Source organism: Aquarana catesbeiana, linkage group LG02 (assembly GCF_042186555.1).
Source record: "Aquarana catesbeiana isolate 2022-GZ linkage group LG02, ASM4218655v1, whole genome shotgun sequence".
Taxonomy (NCBI): Eukaryota; Metazoa; Chordata; class Amphibia; order Anura; family Ranidae; genus Aquarana; species Aquarana catesbeiana.
In genome coordinates, this window is record NC_133325.1 from 170,368,305 (window position 1) to 170,390,970 (window position 22,666).

The 22,666-nt window shown below is 43.4% G+C and overlaps 1 protein-coding gene across 15 annotated transcripts in view; it reads left to right on the plus strand.

The window, feature by feature from the left end:
* The window catches only part of R3HDM2 (R3H domain containing 2), a 186,454-nt gene that overhangs the window by 36,621 nt on the left and 127,167 nt on the right, over positions 1–22,666 (plus strand). For 13 of the 15 annotated variants that reach the window (XR_012241551.1, XM_073613807.1, XM_073613812.1 and 10 more), the window contains one exon: positions 2,523–2,582. The exons of the other annotated variants lie outside the window; for them this stretch is intronic. The gene's annotated coding sequence lies outside the window, so the exon portion shown is untranslated. The remainder of the gene's footprint in view (positions 1–2,522; positions 2,583–22,666) is intronic. 15 annotated transcript variants of the gene reach the window in all.

Sequence of the window (22,666 nt, forward strand, 5' to 3'; positions counted from 1 at the left end):
AATAAGCAAAAGTTCTGCTGCCTTCTATCATCCAATCATGTGCAAGCAAAAATGCTGTTTTCTTTTTTTATTTTCCTTGCACGTGATTGGGTACTTTTTGCAAAGTGAAGCTTTATCTCATTTTAATAAGCTCTGGAGCAACTGCACTTGCACAGTGCACTGTCTATTTGCCTTTGGTAAATCAACCCCATTTTTTTTTAAAGCAGAGCACTTACCTGGCCAGGGATTCCTCGATGTCTGCACCCCAGCCATTTTTCAGTCAGCTCTCGGGTGCTGCCGCCGCCATTTCTTGTAAGGGAAACTGGAAGTGAAGCCTTGCAGCTTCACAGCCGGTTCCCTACTGCACATGTGTAAAGCGTGCTGCACTTTCGGAATGACCCAGCGGCAGTGGAAGGAGGAGACCGAACTTCTGGGGGACCTCACCATGGCGAGGTCTCCTGGAAGTGGGAAAGGATACCTGTGGGTGGAGCTCCGCTTTAAATACAAACAAGGCTGTCGTTTTGTAATATTGCCTGTCTGACAATTATTTTGCAGCACATGGGATCCACACTTCATAGTAAGTAGTGTCCCTTTCTACTTTTTTACTTTTTTTTTCTTGCACATTTGCAGATCAGAGCTCATTCCATTGATCTGCAGATGAAGGGAACAGTGTAGAAGTAAGTGTTACTTTGTATCTCTGTTTTTATTCTGGCCAGAAAGCCTTATTTTATTTTTTTTACAGCAGCTGCTACTAGAGCTGCTGTATTTGCTGAGCAAATCCCTGCTTTTATTGAAAGAGCTGAGAATCATCGGCAAGAGAGGAGGGGGTTGGCAGCAGGGTAAAAGGAGTGGACATGCTACACACATCCTGTGCACTTTTGATGACATTTTTTGGGCGTAGTTTACATATTTTTAAACAGGTGACAGGAGAGACATTAAAAACGCATCTCTCGAATTGCTTGTTGTATCAAACAATTCTGGAAGATCACAAAGTCGTCTTAGGTGGAGTTTCAGTTGGTTTCTTAGAATCGCCTGATGTATGTTTACGCCAGAGAGCTAGCACACGGGCAAGATTCTGCACCAATAGAAAGTAGAGCTGCATGATTCTGGTTAAAATGAGCATCACAATTTAAAGATCGCAATTCTTGCTGCGTTTTTTTAAATTCATTAAAGGAGAAGTCCAGCCTGAGCTTGTTTGGCTGGGCTTCTCCTATGGGTCACAGAAGTGCAATAAGTTTTGCACTCCTGTGACATGTTTTCAGCAGAGATCGGTCTGAAGTCTACTGTCTGCTGACGTCATTAAGATCAGTCCAGGCACCGCGTCATTTCGACTACGGAAGTCTGGATCTGCCAGGTGCCTGGACTGTTGGGCATCTCAGCCTCTTAGCGAGGTGCTGAGATGGCCGTTCTCTGCCCCTCCACAGCTCAGCGCTCCAATGAGTGTGGAGGAGCAGGGTCAGCAGTTCTCCGCTCAGGAATCTGTGAGAACCGAGGCATTGGCGATGTTCGATGGCTCGGTTCTCAGTGAAGAGGTGACGGGGGACAGATGCAGCATCCACCTAGGTAAGTATGACTGGGGAAAAACCCCAAACCCATACTTTTAAAGTGTATTTTTTTTTTTCCAAAAAAAATTGCGTTTGAAAGACCGCTGCGCAAATACAGTGTGACATAAAATATTGCTCTAACCGCCATTTTATTCTCTAGGGTCTCTGCAAAAAAACAAAAAAAAAGTCGACGCTGCGCTAATCACAAGCAGTGAGACATTTCCCGATCTCTGCAGCTGCACATCGGGACAATGTCTCACTGCCTGTGATTAGCACAGCACAGTGTCGACTTCCTGGCGGGCTCTGCACGTGGGCTGTGCGAACACGCCGGAGCTCATCCTTACTTGGTACATTGAAGGGGTTGCAAAGTCCGAAGGTTCTTTATCTTAATGCATTCTATGCATTAAGATAAAAAGCCACCTGTGTGCAGCAGCCACCCCAGCACCCCCTAATATTTACCTGAGCCCCATCTCTGTCTGGGACACTCCTCCTGTTTGGCTGAGACACAGCAGCGGTGCCATTGGCTCCCGCTGCTGTCAGTCAGTTAGCCAATCAGGGAAAGGGGGTGAGGCCGAACTGTAGCTCTGTGTCTGAATGGACATACGAAGCTGCAGCTTTGTTTGGGTACCTCCCATAGCAAGCTGCTTGCTGTTGGAGCACTCAACGGGGGGGGGGGGGTTCAAAGAAGAGGATTTGGGCTGCTCTGTGCAAATCCACTGCAGCAGAAGCAGGTAAATATAACATGTTTATTTTTATAGAAAATAAAATGAGACTTTACAATTACTTTAAGTCTTCCTATACATGGTTTGCATGGTTTCCCGCTGAACTGGCTGAGATTTGTACTGTGTATGGCCTGCCTTTGACTTTAGAACCACTTGAAGGGTTTTCAGCTTCTTTTAATGATAGCTGTGCATTGTTGATTCCTTTATTGTATGCAGCTTTCAAAATGGTGAGATGCAAAAAAAAAAAAAAAAAAACAAGTTCACATGTTTATTTTAGGCACGCACGGGTTAGCTGGCTGATGTAAGGACACTGAAGCGTACATTCCAAAGAACACTTGTGAGTAAATTCTGCATATAAATGTTGTTCTGTGTGCATGATTGATGCACCAGCATATGTACATATACTTTAGTAAACCAGGCCCAATGTGTCTGGAAATGTAAATCGAGTAAAATAGTTAATACTCTGTCTTTAATGTGCGTTCTCTGTTTTCGAACCTGGTAATGTTACTGATGCATGAGATCACTGGTGTTCAGTGTCTGTTGTTTCAGAACCTTGACATTTGCAGCATTATCAGACCTGATCGCTTATCTGTTAAAGTAGGTGTTTAAATTGTTCGCTCACATCTAAATAGAATGATGGCAGTACCTCTTGCTCCAGTTTTAAAATGTTGACCGGAACGCGTGCTCAGACTATGCATTTTTATTTATATATATATTCATATATATATATATATATATATATATATATATATATATATATATATATATATATATATATATATATATATATATATATATCTCATCATACATGTTAGGTATGGCATGGTGTATCCCATTACCTGCAGGTGACTGCTTCTGCAAAGAATTCTCTCTGCTGTGCCTCCTCAGAGCCACTAAATAATGTCCTGAGTGTCTATCATCCGAGACTCTTTGAGCATTTAAAGGATGTCACTTTTCATAATAAATAGAAGCTTTTTCCAATGCCATTTCTGGCCCAGCCATCCCAATGTGCTTTTCTCTCACATCCCTCCCACAGAAGGTTTAAAATCATGTCAGTTTATTTGAATTTTTAAAACGATTTTCTATTTCCACCACTTCCTGTAGATCGTCTCTCAGCATTCACTTCCTGAGGGTAATCTCCCACAAGCCTTTACTGTACTTGTTGCATCGGAGAAGGAGGCATGATAGGGTGTGTTCACCACTCTGGACCACACCTCCCTCATTACAATACCACCTTCCACCCTCTTTCTGTAAAATCTCCTTTAGAGCTCCCATCAGCTATGTAAATGCCACTCTCCAGCAAAGCCACAGCCATGGTTTCCCTGTCTGATTTGATACAAATTGAATAGATTGGTAAGGTGAGTCCTACTATTTCATAGTTCTGGTGAATGAAAATTGTACAGAGATTGTATAATCAGATTTCATGGTGTAGGGGCCATCTTTATGCACGTACATGGGAGGGACTGGACGGAGACACTCAGTTGTAAGGCTCCATTCGCATCTCCATGTAGCGAAAACTCCTATTCCCACATGCAACTTTTTGGTGTGTATTGGAGCATTTTCACTTGTCGCGCATAGGCCAGCTCCATTCATTTGAATTTTTAGCAGAAGCAGCAGCCCGCAGATAATGGGAAACGCAGCATTACACATAACACACAGTCAGTGGATGTGACTGTGTCCCAAAAAAACTCAACTTCAGCTTTAAAGAAACTGCTTATTAGTGATCAAACCTTCAGGAGCTTTTGTCATATTGTGCAAGTATGCGGAGCATATGGCACGCTTACCTTGTAAATGCCCCTCTCCAGCAAAGCCACAGCCATGGTCTCCCTTTCATTTTCACTTGGTTGTTTTCCAGGTTCAGAGTCTTTGACCCTTTTAATTGGCTAGGTTGGGATCATGCACAGGAAATCTTTTGTCTCAGCACTAAATGGCACTGGGTATGCACACTAAGCAGTGACCCAGTGTGCACGTTCAGGGAAAAAAAAGATGTTGACCGGCAAGGAGCAGGACTCATAACCATAGAGACACATACCGTAATAAGCCAGGTATGTACACCGTGGAGTACATGCATTAAATGCTGAAAGGCAGGGAGCAGGATGTATGACAGAAGAGAGATAGATGTATTATATTTTTTTTTCAGAGTTTAGTTCTGTTTTCAGTATTTACACATTCTAAATAAACAGTAAAAGCACTTCTAAAACAAGCTCCTTCACCTCTGTAGCAATATGCATTGTGGAGAAGTTCACAACAAAGGCACAGAAGTACCGTATTTATCGGCGTATTACACGCACCCCAAGTTTAGGAGGGAATTTTAAGGAAAAAAACTTTTAGGAGTAAAGTTTAAGGAAGGAAAACTTACATTAAAATGCCCATCAATGCAGCGTTATCGGTGTCCATCTGCAGCCTTGTCAGTGTCATTGCAGCCTTGTCAGTGCAGCTTTGCCCCAGTGCAGAATTGTCAGTGCAGCCATGTCCCAGTGCAGCCATGTCCCAGTGCAGCCATGTCCCAGTGCAGCCATGTCCCAGTGCAGCCATGTCCCAGTGCAGCCATGTCCCAGTGCAGCCATGTCCCAGTGCAGCCATGTCCCAGTGCAGCCATGTCCCAGTGCAGCCATGTCCCAGTGCAGCCATGTCCCAGTGCAGCCATGTCCCAGTGCAGCCATGTCCCAGTGCAGCCATGTCCCAGTGCAGCCATGTCCCAGTGCAGCCATGTCCCAGTGCAGCCATGTCCCAGTGCAGCCATGTCCCAGTGCAGCCATGTCCCAGTGCAGCCATGCCCCAGTGCAGCCATGCCCCAGTGCAGCCTTGTGTGATCGCCGCGATCCCTGCCGACATACACAGCCGTGTGTAAATTCAAATATGGCGCCGAGACTGTAGGGACTCGGCGGAGCCGAGATACACATACCCGAGTGTCCTCGGCTTTTCTCGGCGCCGCTTACAGTCCCGCCCTATGATGGACATCACACAGGTCCAATGGCGGGACTGGGTGGGACTGTAAGTGGCACCGAGAAAAGCCGAGGACCCTCGGGTATGTGTATCTCGGCTCCGCCGAGTCCCTGCAGTCTCGGCGCCATATTTGAATTTACACACGGCTGTGTATGTGCTCCGATCACACAAAATTGGCGGGGATCGGCCTATAACACGCCCCCATGATTTTCCCCTGATTTTCAGGGGAAAAAAGTGCGTGTTATATGCCGATTAAATACGGTATGTTTTGGTCCTATTACTTGATATTGCACAGAAATCCTGACAGCCTGCCGGCCTTCTAAAGTAAACACACAAGCAGATATTTCTAAGCTGTTAGAAAATGTAATTCTTTTAGAATTACTTGGCATTGCAAGCAGCTAGGGGAAGTCGGGGAGGTCAGAGCTTGTTTAAAGCTCTTTTACTGCTGAAGAACATGCAAAAAATGTAACACCTATAGTATTAATGTGATTGTAAAGGTTACCCCTCTCTCTCTTTTTTTTTTTTTTTCTCCTAAACTAAAAACATGTCATTCTTGCATGCTTTGTGTTATGGTTTTGCACAGAGCGGACCTGAGCCTCCTTTTCTGGGGTCCCCCCTGCCAGTGCTGTCTGCTCCTCCTCTTCTCTGTCTGCCCTCATGGCAAGCATTTGCTTATGGGAGCAGATGTGTGGGTTTGATCCTGAGCTAAGATGTGTATGTCTGTAGACACAGCGCAGCTCGGCCCCAGCTCTTCACAGGATTTGACTGACAACAGCAGGAGTGAATGACTCCTGCTGCTGCCGAGTCTCCTGTGAAAGGTGAGAGAAGGGAGAAAGGCTAATGCAGGCTCAGGTAAGTGTTTGCCAGGCTGGGGGGGGGGGGGTGGTCACAACTTTTTGAAAGGGTTTTTTTTTTTTTTACCTTTTTAATGCAAAGAATCCACTAAAGTGTTACTAAACCCAGGACCCTGCATTCACTATATCTGGTTTCCCACAGTACACAAAACATGGAAATGCAATAGTTGTAGTATATATGAACTGCTAAATTTTCTCATCAGCAGTTAGAGCAATCTTATGACTTCTATTAGTGTTAAAGCTTATAGGAGGAGTTTTCTGCCTTCCCTGACTGTCCTAATAGGCTGCAGGACCCCTGACCCTCTGTCTAAACAGTGCTGATTGGCCCTGTGCTGATCACATGCACTCTCCAGAGAAAAAAAAAACTCTAGCAATACACACCAAACTGAGCATGTCCAGCTTGTTCCCTGTCTATCAGGAGATGGTTTGAGGACTGTGGAAGAAGGGAAGGAACAGAGAAGACAAGATCTAACAATGTTTTTACACAATGCAGAGTATTAACCCCTTAGGTTCCATAGTGAGTATAACCAGCATTCTTTACTGCATATTATTAATAATAATAATAATAATAATATTATTACACAGGATTTGTATAACGCCAACAGTTTGTGCAGCGCTTTACAAAATGAAGGCAGACATTAGTCACAATAGAGTTTGGTACAAGAGGAATCGGAGGGCCTTATTTGTTGGCGCAGACTGATTTTACTGTTGTGGGTTTAGTAACACTTTATCCATTTACGGACCGCCCGCTGTCATTATAAGGCGTCATTTTGAAGTGGAATATCGTTGTTATGGCAGCAGCTAACTGCCATAACCCTGATATCCACTTCTTCAGTGGGCGGCCCGCTTTCAGATAAGGTCTTACTGGTGGATTTGCCACAAGATCACTTTTATCAGTGGCAGAAGAGGGGCCCCTTTCTGGAGCCGCCGGCAGCGTCCTCTCCCCTGCTTGGCATGGAGCTAAGTGAGAGGAAGATGGCCCCCCGCTCCGATCTATACAATTGCAGGGCCGAAGCGACGTCGAAATGTCAATTCCGCCCATAGCTTTTTTTTTTTTTTTTTTTTTTTTTTTTTTTTTAATTGCATTTTAGAGTAAATATGAGAGATGTGAGCTCTTTTTGACCCCAAATCTCATATTTAAGAGGTCCTGTCATTAGGGGTGCGCATCTTCACTGGTCTCGTGATTCGATTACAATTATCTGGTCGATTCGATTCCGCGATGCGTCACGATTACTGACGCGCTCCCACTTCCGCTTGGACCGCCTAGGTGGCCCTTCCTCCCTGCAATCTTCTGGGACACATCACAGGTCCCAGAAGATTGCCCGGCTGTGCAGCACAGCGTGCTGAGACATGCGCACCCGGCTGTGAGTCTGCAAGCTGTCACAGCCGGATGCCCACAGTAGTATTGCCAACGCCGTGGACAGGCAGGGGAGATAATGGAGGGTTTGGGTGGCCACGTCGCTGGGTTGTGGGACAGGTGAGTGTCTTTTTATTAAAAATCAGAAGATGCACTTTTTTTGTAGCAGCTGACTTTTAATAAACAAAAAATTTACTAGGTGGACCCTCCCTGCCAGCGATCTTCTGGGACACAACGCGGGTCCCAGAAGATTAGCTGGCCAATGGCAGAGCGCAGTGCGCACCCGGCCGTGAAGCCGTAAGCTGTCACAGGAGGGTGTCGCTGCCCACAGTAGATATGACGGCGCTGAGGAGAGGAGGGGGAGAGGAGCGAGGCTCCATGCGGACGCATCGCTGGACCGTGGGACAGGTGAATGTCTTGATTATTAAAAGTCAGCAGCTACACTTTTTGTAGCTGCTGACTTTTATTAAACGAAAAAACGGGTGGAACTCCGCTTTGGAGGGTGCATTCATCCGGTGCACTACGGGTACAGGAATTCACACACACGGCGTCTGGGAGGTCAGGAGGGATTAGAATCCACAACTGACGAACAGCCCTGTGAAGTTCCCTGTACTGTCTCTGTGTTTGACATTTCATTGGGCTCCCTTGTTTGCACCTTCCAGCACACTAGGAGTCAACAGTGGAATGTGCAAACGGGGGGGGGGGGGGAGTCAGCACAGAGCACGTGTAAGAGTACAAACACATTTGTACTCTACATACTGCTGTTAAAAAATACCTGTGTGGTAATAAATGCAATTATAATCCATTAAGTGCCCACCGCTGTATGTGCATAAAATTTATGCAGCTTCATACCTCATTTCTTAGTGTGTGTGTAAAACTGTATATGCTGCTCATGTGACTGCTCGGTCTCGCCTCTTTCCTCTGTCTCACGTCTCCTGACGTCAGTGGGAGTTCTCAGCCCCGCCCACCGACTGTAGCTATCAGATCAGAAGAGAGGCGGGCGGGGCTGATGTCAGGAGAGAGGCGGGCCGGACCGAGCAGTCACATGAGCGGCATATACAATTACACACACACTAAAAAATGAGGTATGAAGCTGCATATATTTAAAAAAAAACACATACAGAGATGGCCACTTAATGGATTATAAGGCAATAGGTAGCAGCGCTAAGTACACTATATATTGCAAAACCTACACCAATAATATTTAATAGTGTGCATGAAAACTAGAAAAACTAAAAAAGAATAAATGTCCATCATCCTAAGTAGGCAGTGCTCAAATGATTAGCCAGAACAAGTTCAATAAAGTTAAAATAATAAATTTCGTCCTCCACCGCAGCGCCAGTGATAAACCATACAAAATGCTCGCTTACCAGACGGCAAGCTATATGAGCTTGCGACCTATACCCGGCCAGGGCCTTTATCCAATGGAGAGCCAAGAAGACAGATTCCAGGCAAAACCCCTCTAGATGGTCAGCATAGGGACCGCCAAACTCGCCAGTCACAGATCGTAATTAAGGGTAGAATATGGTGGTATTCAGATGTTCCCAGAACGAGAAAGGATCACCATAGCATAATACTGGTAAACATAGTTTATATGTATAAAAGAATGTCACTTACAATGTTCCGAAGTGTTAAAAGCAAATCAGCCGGCCGGCTAGTACGAACACCCATCCCTCGAACGGTCCACGTGAGACGTCAGCTCCTCCCGACGCGCGTTTCGTCATACGATGACGTCGTTTGGGGCACGGGCGACGCACTGATGTGTCGCGTATAAAAGCCAATAGAATTAAACCAAGCCTCGATGCGAGTCCAGACCAGGAAATCATCTAGCGTTCCACACTAAAACATGGCACAAGTCCGGATCCGCCATGTTAGGTGCTGGAAAAGTAATCCCCTACGACGGGCCAGACAAAAAAGTAATGAAGCCAAACCTAAAAATGTTGTAATCATATTCAACTTTATATACGTGCATTTATTAACAAAAGCCATTTTGACAAAAACGCTTAGAGCACTCTTCCGGGAGGGGCAGGGCAAATCGGGATGATGTCACCCGACATCAATTTTTTGCGCCTCATGCATCGATGCCGCATCGGGGACACCCGAATCGCGATGCATCAATGCAGCGATTAAATTCCACACCCCTACCTGTCATGCTTTTTTTTTTTTCTATTACCAGGGATGTTCACATTTCTTGTAATAGGAATAAGTGTCCCTTTTTTTTTTTTTTTTTTGGTTTTTTTTCTTTAAAAGAACAGTGTAAAAATAAAAAGTAAGCTGAGCTTGCGTGCAGAAGCGAAAGCATACGTGACATCTTTCACAATATAAAAAAAATTGGGCTAACTTTACTGTTATCTTATTTTTTTATTCAAAAAAGTGAATTTTTTCCAAAAAAAAAGTGTGCTTGTAAGACTGCTGCGCAAATACGGTGTGACAAAGTATTGCAATGTCCGCCATTTTATTCTCTAGGGTGTTAGAACCTTAGAACCCCTATATATATATATATATATATATATATATATATATATATATATATATATATATATATATATATATATATATATATATATTAGGGCTGAAACAACTAATCGATTAATCGACAACTAATCGATTATGAAAGTAGTTGTCAACTATTTTCATAATCGATTAATCGGCCAGCCGATTATTTGGCCTGCATACAGAATGCATTATTTGTTTACATATCAGGAAATACAGTGCAGCACACATACAGCTCAGTACACCATCCATACATGTAAGTGCCTGAGAACTTGTGACTGTGTGAGGAGCAATGCCTCATGGAACATGTAGTCCTGGGCAGGAAGTGAGTGGGTCTAAAAGCAGAAGTTTTTTTTACCTTGCTATAGGGGCACTCTATACTATAACCACTTCCCACCCGGCCACTGCACATAAACGGCCGGGTGGGCTATCTCTCCTTCTGAGTGGACGTTCAGGAACATCCACTCAGAAGGAGCGGGATCGCGCGCGTGCCCGCGCAGCGGCGTGATCCCGATGCGCTCGTGTCACCCGGACACGGCGCATCTCCGATCGGCAGGAGGGCTCTGCGATTGGCCCTCCTGATCACATGACAGCCGTGTCGAATCACAGCCGTCATGTGATGTAAACACAGAGCCGGTTGCTAGGCAATCTGCTCTGCTCTCCTCACACGGAAGTTGTCAGTGAGGAGAGGAGAGCGGATCGCTGCAGCCGGCTGGTGATCAGTGAGGATGAGCTGTTTTTTACAGCTTTTTACTCACTGATCACCAGTCTAGTGTCCCCACACACATGTAAAAACACAAAACAAACAAAGTAAACACACAATGTCCCCAAAACACATGTCCCCAAAACACATGTCCCAAAAACACATGTCCCCACATAGTAAAAACACATGTCCCCCACATATGTCCCAGTAAAATCACATGTCCCAATGATTATCTGTACACATATGTCACCTGCGCACATCTGTACATGATCATTTGCGCACGTGTCCGTGATCACACGAACCAATTATTATACACTTAACGAGATTTTTTTTACCAAAAACATTTAGCAGAATACGTTTTGGCTTAAATTTATGACAAAATTTGATTTTATTGGATTTGTTTTAAAATAGAAAGAAGAAAATATTGTTTTTTTTTTTCAAATTTCCGCTCTTTTTTCGCTTATATCGCAAAAAATAAAAAACGGAGTCGTGAATAAATACCACCAAAAGAAAGCTCTATTTGTGTGAACAAAATGAAGAAATTTTAATTTGGGTACAGCGTAGCATGACCGCGCAATTGTCTGGGAAAATTGGTCTGGGAAGGAGGGGGGCGAAAGTGCCCAGTATTGAGGTGGTTAATTTGCAGCTTGCTATTGGGGCACTCTAAAGACAGGAGGAGCCAGAGGCATCGGTGGGGGACCCCAGAAGAGAAGAATCGGGGCTGCTCTGTGCAAAACCAGAGCAGGTAAGTATACCATCGTTGTTTAAAAAAAAAAAATGACTTTAAAGATTGTGCAGGGAAGATCAGCATCTGAACCCAGAGAAGGTGGAGGCTGATAGACTGGAGGTAATAGAAGGCATTACTATTACATTTAAAGTAAACTTTTACATGGAGGCAAGCCACATTACGTGGGAGCAGGGCACATTTCAAGGAGGCAGGGCACATTACTATTATCATGTGCCTCAGTGTGAATGGGGTCTAAATAAAAAATGTGATCTCTGAGTCTGATGATATTTACCAGATTCAACCTCCAATAGTATATACAGTATATCTCCTCTGTTATTCTCAGAGTGGATTAGAGATTTTGCTCCCTAATCCTATAGTTGATTATTTATATTTACCACTGCATACAGATTTTGAAGAATAAATTGCCTTTTTTTAAACTTTACACATTAAATTATACACCACACTTTTTTTAAGGTTATTATCCGATTAATCGATTAATCGAAACAATAATCGGCCAACTAATCGATTATGAAAATAATCGTTAGTTGCAGCCCTTATATATATATATATATATATATATATATATATATATATATATATATATATATATATATATATATATATATATTAATATAATATAATTTTTTTTTTGTTTTTTTTTGTTTTCTAGCAAAAATAACTGATTTTAACTTGTAAACAACAAGTTTGAAAAATAGGCCCGTCTTAAAGTGGTTAAAGAATAAGTTCACCTGTAAAGGATTGCACCAGCGAGATCTGCGTGTCTCCTGTGGATGTGTCACTGTATCGGCTACCTCGTATGAGGAAACCGATACATGCTAATGGGATAAATGAATGAGCTATCACAGCGCCGTGGTAGTTCATGGGAAAACTACGAGCCGATGACAGCAAAGGCTGCCGGACCTTGTAGTTTTCCATTCACAGAGAGCTGTAATTAAGTGGGTGGGGGCAGCACCGCACAGTCACGTGTTTTTTTTTTTATTTGACAGCTAGTGGGGAGAAGATTCCCCTGCTAGCTTTGAAAGCGGGGGAGCAGGAGGTGCGGGGGCTGGTGCATTCATAACATGTTTTATGTTACACCCATATGGGTTTTGTAACATGTTATGAAAGGTGAACTTATCCTTTTTAAGGGGGGAAAAAATAAAACCTTTTGCCTTTATAACTACTTTAAGCCTATATTGACACCCGTGCGCTTTTGTAATATGCGTGCCTTTTCTGTGCATTGCATCAAAGCACCAAAACTGAAGTGCATGTTACTTGTTTTCAGACCTGCATCTTTTAGCACTATGGTGTGATCTAGAGTCTTGTGTAAAATGACTTGTGGGCCTAACATAATTCTTATAAATGTTGGTCTGTTTGAAGATAGTGCTCTCCATTTTATAAAGTGTCTAGGGCCAATCATTTGCAGGGAATTTCTCGGTGAGCGATTTACATGCAAGTGGCTGTGATTAGCTGTGGGAGCGGTCATTCTCTCATTGCGTTCAGTGAAGCTGCCTTCCACAGCTAATCTCTGGGAACGCTGCAGGGTCTCATGCATGTAATTGCCAACAGCCCTATTGGCAAGTGTGAATGCGGTTCAAAGGCTAATGATTCTGTAATCTAAGATACAAATTAGGATGGCTCTTTGCGATACCTAAGTGTCCTCTGCATACTTCCCTTGTTATCTGTAAAATATGACTTTGCAGTGATTCCCTTTAAGGGTTAAATGCTTATATATCGCATTGTATTGTTTGCCCTCACGTTGTATAGCGCCAACAGTTTGCACAGCAGTCCTGTATAATAATAATAATGTAAGGTTGGAATAAGCATCAATACTTCTTTTTTGCTCCCACAGTTTTCCTCTCAGCTGAATGATCCCCAAGCTGCTTTTTTGGTGCTCCTCTGGTCACAGCCTCTCCAGTACCATCACTACAAGGTTGACTTTTACAGATAGAGTTCAACTTTAAAGTGGTGTTCCGGCCGAAATGATAGTTTTTAAATAAAAATACCCCTATAATACACAAGCTTAATGTATTCTAGTAAAGTTAGTCTGTAAACTAAGGTCTGTTTTGTTAGTTTATAGCAGTAGTTTGTTATTTTATACACTTACAGCAGGCTGTGGCCATCTTAAGTGTGGGCATCTGAAGCCAGACTGTATTTCTTCCTGGATCTCATCCTTGCAGATCTCCCACATGCTCAGTGCAGCACAAGCAGTGTAATAGGTTTCAGGTCAGGTTTCCATAGCAACGGCAGTGTTAGAGGAAGTTGCCGCCCCTTCCCAGAAGGCATTGCAAACCGGAAATGATGCGATGGGCCACTGCCAGGGAGGAGGAAGTGAAAAATGAATACAGCAGATATACAGTAGGTGCTGAGAAAAAAAAAATATCCAATTCGTTTACAGTGCACAGTTTAGTGAGGGATGCTGAAGAGTTGTAAAAGTGGGTGGAACTCCACTTTAACGTATATCCTCATTACTACAAGTGCACTTTCATTGATGACCACCTTCTGAAAATGCTGGTGGTCCAGCTGTAATGTTGATATCCTGACTTTTTATTTTCTGAGGCACTGACCTAGAATAAGAAGGTAGATCAGGAAAATTGGGTAGAAAAGTCAGAAGTCTTTTATCTGCATACTTGTTTATCAAAGACTAAAAGTAAGAAGGTGGTTTATGGTGACAGACTGAAAATTTGTATTTTCAGGAGTCTTGATCAAAAATGGCAGTCTTCACATTTTGTCTCATAGCAAACCTAATTTTATCTGCAAATACAAGTGCTCTCTATTTTCTAACTCAGTTTATGGACACATCAAGAACACTTTTTGCAAGCAAAGCTGAGCCATGAATCCGTATCTTGGAAGGGAGAGGTTTGCTGTGGCTTTTTGAACTCCTGTGCTCCTTGCTGCATTTCACCTGATGCTCAATGTGACAGCTGCATACCCCCCAAGGCATTTTCAGAATCATATTGCTGCAAGTTAGGTACCTCACTTGTTTGCTATGGAACATGTAGAAGATTCAGATGGACTGAACTGAAAAATGAAGCTCACCAGCTGAGTTAACAGTACATGTGCTATCAAAAATATACCAGATTTTGTGTGTATATGTATGTGTATATATTGTCTTTTTTCTGAAAGATATATTTTCCACATTATTTATTGCTATTTACTTTACCTATGTCAAACCATTTCAGGCAATAAACAGGAGTTGTAATTTCAACCCGTTTCAGTTGCTTTGACCAAACTGATCAAAGGCAACCTACCACAAACTTCTTCTGTTGGTTGGTTGCCTGGACTAGGATTAGTTTGTGTTTAAAGGGTGGATAAATGTGTCACCGTTAACTAGGGCTGGGAGATTTTCTTTAAAAAAAAAAATCTTCGATTCTCTTAAAAAAAAAAAAAGAAAACTCGATTCACGATTGGAATCGAGTTTTTTTTTTTTTTTTCTTTGGAAACCGCGCCGGTCCTGAGGCGCTGCGGGCATGAGCTTTTAGGCGAGGCTGCGGCTTCGGCCTAGTCCGCGGCGTCCGGCCTCGCAAACTAGGCCGAAGCCTCGGCCTCGCCTAAAAACTCATGCCCGCAGCGCCTCAGGACCGGCGCGGTGAAAACAATCTAGAAAAATCGATTTGTTTCAATTTTGAATCGCTTTGACCTCAACTCGATTCAAGATTTAAATCGATTTTTTTTTCCCCAGCCCTACCGTTAACAGAAAATTGTCATATCTGTCAAGCATCACTGTTGTTTCCCTGCGTTCTGCCCAAATTCACAGTTAAAACGCCTGTCAGTGTATATTATGCTTTGGGTCATTCTGGAAAGAATTCCCTTCACTTCTATCCTGGTGATGTAACAGGAAGTGAAAGAAATTTGCTTCTTATGCCGGCCATAGACTGTTTGAATCTCAGGCGGTGCAGCAGGAATCCGGCCAAGATTTGAACCACGCATGGGCAGGCTGAATGTACCCAAGTTGAGCTATTGCTCAACTTGGGTACAATCAGCCCAACTGATTTTCATGCGATTATTGCAAGCCAGTAGAATACAATGGCTCGGTGGGAGGGATTCCCCTGTCAACACTGTTGATGGGGGAACAGAGCGATTGTCTGTGGCCGGCCTTAGACACTTTTCCACAGAACAGGTGTCCCAATTGAAAGATTTTCATGCACTTCTCATTCAGGCGATTGCTGAAAAGTTGTGGATTTCCATCTACTCTGTCTTGCTGATAATGGTCAACAAAACAGAGGGTGATTCTTCCTAGTGTGGACACACACTACAATAAAAACTTGGCTGGGAGTCTAATCCTTCTCCACTTGACATACATACAGTATGCTTTAAAGCCTAAGAGGCACTTTTGCTTACTTAGGGATGCCAAACCCAGGAGTCTTTCTCCAGCACACACTTTCCTTCCCAGTATCTATTCCAGCAGTGAGTTGGCCCCTCCTGTATACACAGCACACTAGCCAGTTTTTGCATCAGCATTGTATCTGCCTTTACCCTTCAGTAATCGGCAGATCAGCTGGAGTGACATTACGTACTGGGCACGTTCAGATCGTCTGAGGCATTATCCGACTATCTGCACTATTCGACAGAACACCAGTGACTTATTCACTGCTCTATTGTCAAAGCGGACCAGAGAAATTGAGCAATCAGTGGTTTTTGATCACTCTTTGAGTGGTGTAAAGCCGGCAGTAGACAGCTGCTGCTCAGACCAATGCTGCAGCCATCTAGGCGAGTATAAATGTTTGGTTTGTTTTTGGAGGACATATGATCACAATAGACAAGTCTTTTAAATTGTGACTTTATCATTGTGAGGAAACTCTTTAACCCAAGATCTCTAAAGAAGACACACGGCCACACAAGTAAATTGAAAGAGAAGCAGTTTAGTCTTGACCTGTGTACAGAACTTTACAGTTAGTGGTAAGGATGTGGAGCTCCCTTCCACAGTAGGTGGTGTCAGTAGGGAGTGTGAATAATTTCAGAAAACTTTCAGATGTTTTTCTTAGCGAGTGCAATGTACATGGATATGGAAAATAGTAGTGACACACTCTCAGGTTCAACTGTATGGACTGGTGTCTTTATTCAACCTTCCCAAATCGGTAACTTGCCCTTACATGTGGTGGCTGCATTCATTTTTTACTTTTCAGGCTAAGAAAATTTTCATAAATTGTCTGATATTCCTGTGAACGTAAAATAAAGGAAAAGAACCTTATCTTTATTGCGCACTAGTTCTATCCATGTAATGGGGATGAACCAAGGTCGATATGTTTGAAGTTAAGCCTGTTTGACATTCACGGTTTGTAAAGGTGATGGACTGGCCAAGCATGTCTCCAGACAGAAACCCTATTGCGCATCTGTGGGGGGGGGCATCTTCCAAGGGATGTCGTCACGGAGGAGTGAAAGAGGACTTCAGTGGCAACCTGTGAAGCTCTGGTGAACTACATGCCCAAGAGGGTTAAGGCAGTGCTGGAAAATTATTGGTGGCCACACAAAATATTGACACTTTGGGCCCAATTTGGACATTTTCACTTAGGGGTGTACTCACTTTTGTTGCCGGTGCTTTAGACATTAATGGCTGTGTGTTGAGTTATTTTGAGGGGTCAGCAAATTTACACTGTTATACAAGCTGTACACTCACTATTTTACATTGTAGCAAAGTGTAATTTCTTCAGTGTTGTCACATGAAAAGATATAATAAAATATTTACAAAAATGTGAGGGGTGTACTCACTTTTGTGAGATACTGTAAGTGTCCTATGTTAAGTCAGCAGCTACAGTATGTATAGCTGCTGACTTTTTAATTTTTAAAGGGACGGGCGGAACTCTGCTTTGAGCATTTTTCTCTTTCCTGCTTTTGGTGGGATTGTGGACTTTTTGCTACATGATTCTGTTGTACTTGGCCTACCTCATATTTCTCACACACATTAAGAGGATGACCCTTAGAACTGAGGAATAAATCACTTGGGCTTGGCAACTGTATTGGCAATTATTTTAGCTGTGCTGCCAGATGTGAATAACCCTGGATTAAAATTGGACACAAAGCATGCAGTTTGCCTGCCCTTTTTTATTAGTTATTTTTCTTCCATTTAATTGTATTTGTAGGTAAATTATATTTGGTTCTGACATTCTCAAATTCTGAATTGCGTTTAATGTCAGTCTACAGCTGTGAAATGCAATGTAACAGATTTCAGAGATTTATTTTTTTCGACAAGATTTTTTTTCTCGTCCTTTCCTTCACCTTGATTTTAAATGTATGACACCATGCTGAGCTGATCTCTGAATAGCTGGAGAACACAAACTGGTGAAATAGCAGCCAAACTATTTTAAGAGATTTGCAATTATCACACTGCACAGTGTAAGCTGTATGCTAGAATTGGGTCAACCAATATAGAAGATGATGGAAAAGAAGCAATGCGAGGAGACCAATTTATAACTTGCATGTTTACCACTTGTGAAAACTTCTTTGCTGCCTTAGTTTGCATTGTGATCACATATGTAGATTTAATGTAACCCCTAAAGGAAAGGGGTGCTATGCAGTGGAATAATGATCAGCATTGGGACTTGCATAAGCTGACTCTCAGTGAGGAACAAGTAAATTTATATTTCCACTATGGATCATAAGGTTACTGCAGTATGTCAACTGCCAAATGGGTTTATAAACATGGTTACTTTAACACCTTCATATCCGCTTTCCTTTTAGTGGAAGAACAGTTCTTTTAGGGTGTGAGACAAAAAGAGGAATGTTAGTATGCACCCCTGTGCTACATCTTACTGATTGACACTGCAGCTGCATAAAGCATATTACATGAATGTTACCAAAGTAGACAGCTGATACTGAGATAAAAGTGGCCATCATGATTACAGGTGATTGGCTGACAGACCTAGAAGTTCAAACTTACATCTGCCAAGAGTTCAAAGACACAAATTAATGCCGTTCTGAAATTATTAATCCATCATCAAATGAGCTTCTTATGTACGAGCAGTGCAAGTACCTTAATTTGACCTGGAATGTGAGGGGAAGGAGCAGGACAAGGAACCAATACGTTAATGTGCTGACCAGAATCATGCTGATGGGAAGAGAAAGAGTGACCATATGAGTTCATTGCGGTGCTGCTTTTCCTTTCACTGTCCAGTCACAGGCTGGGGAGGGTCAAACACAGCCTTGGTCTAATACTCTGATCTCATATTAGCCCGATTCTAACCCATCATCCGCTTCCACTTCATTCCACCCAGCTTTAAAAAATTAATAGGGAGTGTTTTAAAGCTCTGTATTTTGGACATCAGCACCACCAGTCTATTCTACTGATTTCCATGGAGATTTAATGTTGGTGTCCTCAGTGACCAAACGGCTTGGATCTGTTGTGTTATGGATGAAGGTTGTATAATGAGCACATATTCCTTCTTGCCCTCCCCAGTTTCCTATATAAAATGGCAAAGCTTTTGAGATTGTATTTTTAAATAGGCTGTATACCAACATTTCAACTACCGTTATATACTCTAGCATAAGCCGACTTTTTCAGCACATTTGTTATGCTGAAAAAGCCCCCCTCGGCTTATACTTGGGTGCAACCTCACTGTGCTCATCTGCAGCTGTACCTTTTGATAACCAAAATAGTGGGTGTCTCCCACTGTGTCATGCAGTCTGTTTAGCGGCCATCCACTGTAACAAAGCCCCGCCTCCTCCTCGTCCATGAGAGACGGAACACTGATACAGTTTCCGAGCATTGTATCAGTGTTCCGTTTATCACAGGCGAGGAGGAGGCGGGGCTTTGTTACAGTGGATGGCCGCTAAACAGACTGCATGACACAACGGGAGACACCCACTGTTTTGGTTATCAAAGGTACACCTGCAGATGGTCACTGATGATACAGGTGGGCACAGTGAGGCTGCAGATTGTCATTGTTTACCCAGTAGCTGCTGCATTTCCCACTCTAGGCTTATACTCGAGTCAAAACCTTTTCCCAGTTTTTTGTGGCAAAAATAGGTGCCTCAGCTTGTATTCGGGTCGGCTTATACTTGAGCATATACAGTAAATGCCAACTATTGTGGTGTTTTTCTCTTTAACATAAAACTTTTATCAGCCAGACTGGAAAAAGTTTGCTTTTGTGTTTGTTCTTTTCTTTTTTTTCTCTTTTTTTTTTTCTCCATTTCCCCCTTTCTTGCCCTTCCTTGTGTAAATAAGCCCTGCTCATAGGATATAAAGCCACCATCCATACCCACGGGCAGAATGTCCGAAGACATTTGTGGTACAAAAAATACTGTCCAACGTTCTGCCAGTGTCTGTCTGACAGAAGCCAGCCTCTGTCGGACGTGCATGCTGGAAAACAAGTATCCGACCATCTGAGTGTTCTGGCGGGGGGGGGGGGGGGGGGGGGCACGGAACACAATAGCTCAGCGAGGGAGGTCGTTGAACTAACCTTGCATGGTTAGTACAGAGGATCCAACCGGAGCTTTCGGGTTCTTTTTTCGTGCAAGTCACAGGGTTGCACGAAAAGAAACCGTATTGTGTACCAAGCTTTAGTGTATATGACTACCAAAGGACAAAACAGAATGTGATGGTTTGATCGTTTCCTATCCTCATGTTTAGTCCTTTTATGATACTTCTCTGGTAGGAGAGATCTGAAGGATCTTGTTGCTGCCTACTCCAAATGAACATGCTAGCTATCTGGCTCTAATGCTGATCCTCTATCTTCACAACTCCCTTGTGTTTCTGACCTCCTAAAAAGTTTGTAGATTGGAAGTACTGACTTCTGCCTTCTCTTGGTGCATTCTTCGTCAAGGTCCGTGACCATCAAAGTAATGAATTCAGACTGCCAGACTACTAGCATGTTCAACAGGGTGTTGGCAAAAGCATAAATAACAAAGTTTACTGTAATAAAGCATCCTCGGGTTCCCATGTCTACATGTTCAGTCTCCAGGTAGTCCTTAAACTTTAAAGGAAGTTGACGGCTGGCCTACCTAAATGCATCTTTTATTCCACTAAGTAACTGATTAATAATTATTCATGTTGCTTATTTAATATGTAATGTTTTGCCAGTAGTTCTACTTTAAAGTTGAATTTCAGGCAATCAGCTCAGTACACAGATAAGAGAACTGTTTCCTCTGCAAAAAGATTTGTATTTCTTTCCATTCTATTCTGAGATTTACACAGTCCTGCCTCATAGCTTAGGCCTGTCTGCCAAGGCAGAAGACCAGCTTTTTTTCTGCTGCTGCAGTTAGTGGAACTAAAGGGTGAATACTTACCTGTCCAACTGTCCCTCGTTGGCACAGGCATATTCTGAGTGCTGGGCTTTGGGCCTCTTCCTTGGCCAGCGGGGGATAACTTCACTCCTGCTCTTGCGCAGGAGGTAGTTATACTGGTCATCCTGACACTCAGGCCCCTTTCACACGGGGGCGGTAAAGCGCCGCTATTGTAAGCGGCGCTTTACAGTCGGTATTCGGCCACTAGCGAGGCAGTTTTACCCACCGCTAGCGGCTGAGAGAGGGTTAAAAAAACACCGCAAAGCGACTCTGCAGACAATGCTGCAGCTGTTTGAGGGCAGATTGCAGGCACTATTTTTAACGCTATAGCGCCTGCAAAACGCCCTCAGTGTGAAAGGGGTCTTACAGCGGAACTTCAGTTCCTTCTTTAAGCAATACATACTGTGCCCTGTCTGTGACTGGACAGCGAAAGGGAGAAGCAGCACACTGATGGGCCTATCTCTGTGCGATTCTGTTCTCTTCTGCTATCGGCATGCTCTGTACACTGTTTGGCTTCTTGTGGTGCTTACAGGAACTGCAAAGGACTGATACCTGGCCACATTTATGTACTTGAAAAAATACTTTTATGCTGGGTTCACACTTGTGCGAACACAGACATGGCATGTGATTTGCACCGCATTGCTGTGCAGATCACATGCAATGTCGGTGTGATGCAGATTCAGCCATACAAACTGTATGACTGAAATCGCATTTGCATCAAAATGGTGCCCATTTTTTCTTTTTTGGACCGCACTAGAATCGGATCACATGGGCGTTCCCACCCATGCTATCCGATTCCTGTACCATTTGACAGTTCGCATTGCGATCTGCGAACCCATCTGGAGGGTGTCATTCACTTTCTATTGACGCCCACTGCGGTTTGCAGAGGGCAGTGTAAACTGCCCACAAGGGACGTGAGTTCCGGGAACCCGCACCGGAATCGTGCAGGTTCCCACATCGCCTCTGTCATCCGCTGCTTTGCTCTCTCCCCCTGCCTGTCAGCTTGGAGTCTGTGTCTCCGCCCCCCCTCCTGCCGCTATCAGTAGTAAATTAAACTTTAAAAATGTCATTGGAAGCCCCTCAATTTTATGCAGCCATAATGCCCTGTGAAAAATGATGCCGTAAATACCTTTTTTCAGATAGCTTCAGGCCGGTCACGTGACTCGTAGCCGTTCTACACCTCCGATCCAGGGCTACAGCAGGGGAGGCTGAGCGGCCAGCACAGCGATCACGTGACCTCCTGGCTGACGTCAGAGTGAGATCTCGGCCCCTCCCGCTGTAACCCTGGATCGGAGTACGAGATTGGCCGGGGGTCACGTGACCTGAAGATCTCTGAAAAAAAGGTATTTCGAGGCTTTGTCTTATAGATCTTAGAGTGCATTATGGCTGCATAAAACAGAGGGGCTGCCAGTGACATTATGTTTTAAGGTTACAAACACTTTAGGATATATTCATAAATATCGATCTGCATCAAATGGCGTGTATTTCTATTTATTTTTTTATCTGCCTGGTTCAGCTTTGTAGAGCCCATAAATACAGGCAAATTGTTACACCATGCATTGATTTTGGTTTATTAAAACTGGTTCCCAAAAATCCCTTTGTACCTGCTGAGAAATTGTTCTCCTGCGTGATAAAGTGTAATTGTTTGTCACATCTTATGGGATGTGAATGTTGGGTTAAATCAAAAGGGTCATAAAATGTGTTAACTTCTGCTCGGAAACCCTTATGGTCATCTTATGATGAGGTATGGACTTTCATTTTTATATTGACCCTGCTGGCTATACAACTTTGTCCACCAAAAGGTGAGCTGCTGATTCCGCTTCCTGATGGAGATTTTAAGCAGCAATGCCAAGAATGTCCTCAGGTGTTTTAGACATTTTTGCTTAAGTGCCTCTTCTGGAAATACATTTGTGAGATTACTGTCCCTTCTGGAGTGTTCTGAAGCCTGTAACCATAGAGATATGCGATCGTATAAAACTGCGCACTGTTTAGATACCCATGTAAAACGGAAACATTTTCAGTCGCCCCCAATATGCTATTCCATTGCAGTGATCCCTTCTTTATTCAGGCTTGGTTATTTATGCTATTTTTAGTCTTTTTTTCTCTTTGTATGTCAGGAGAT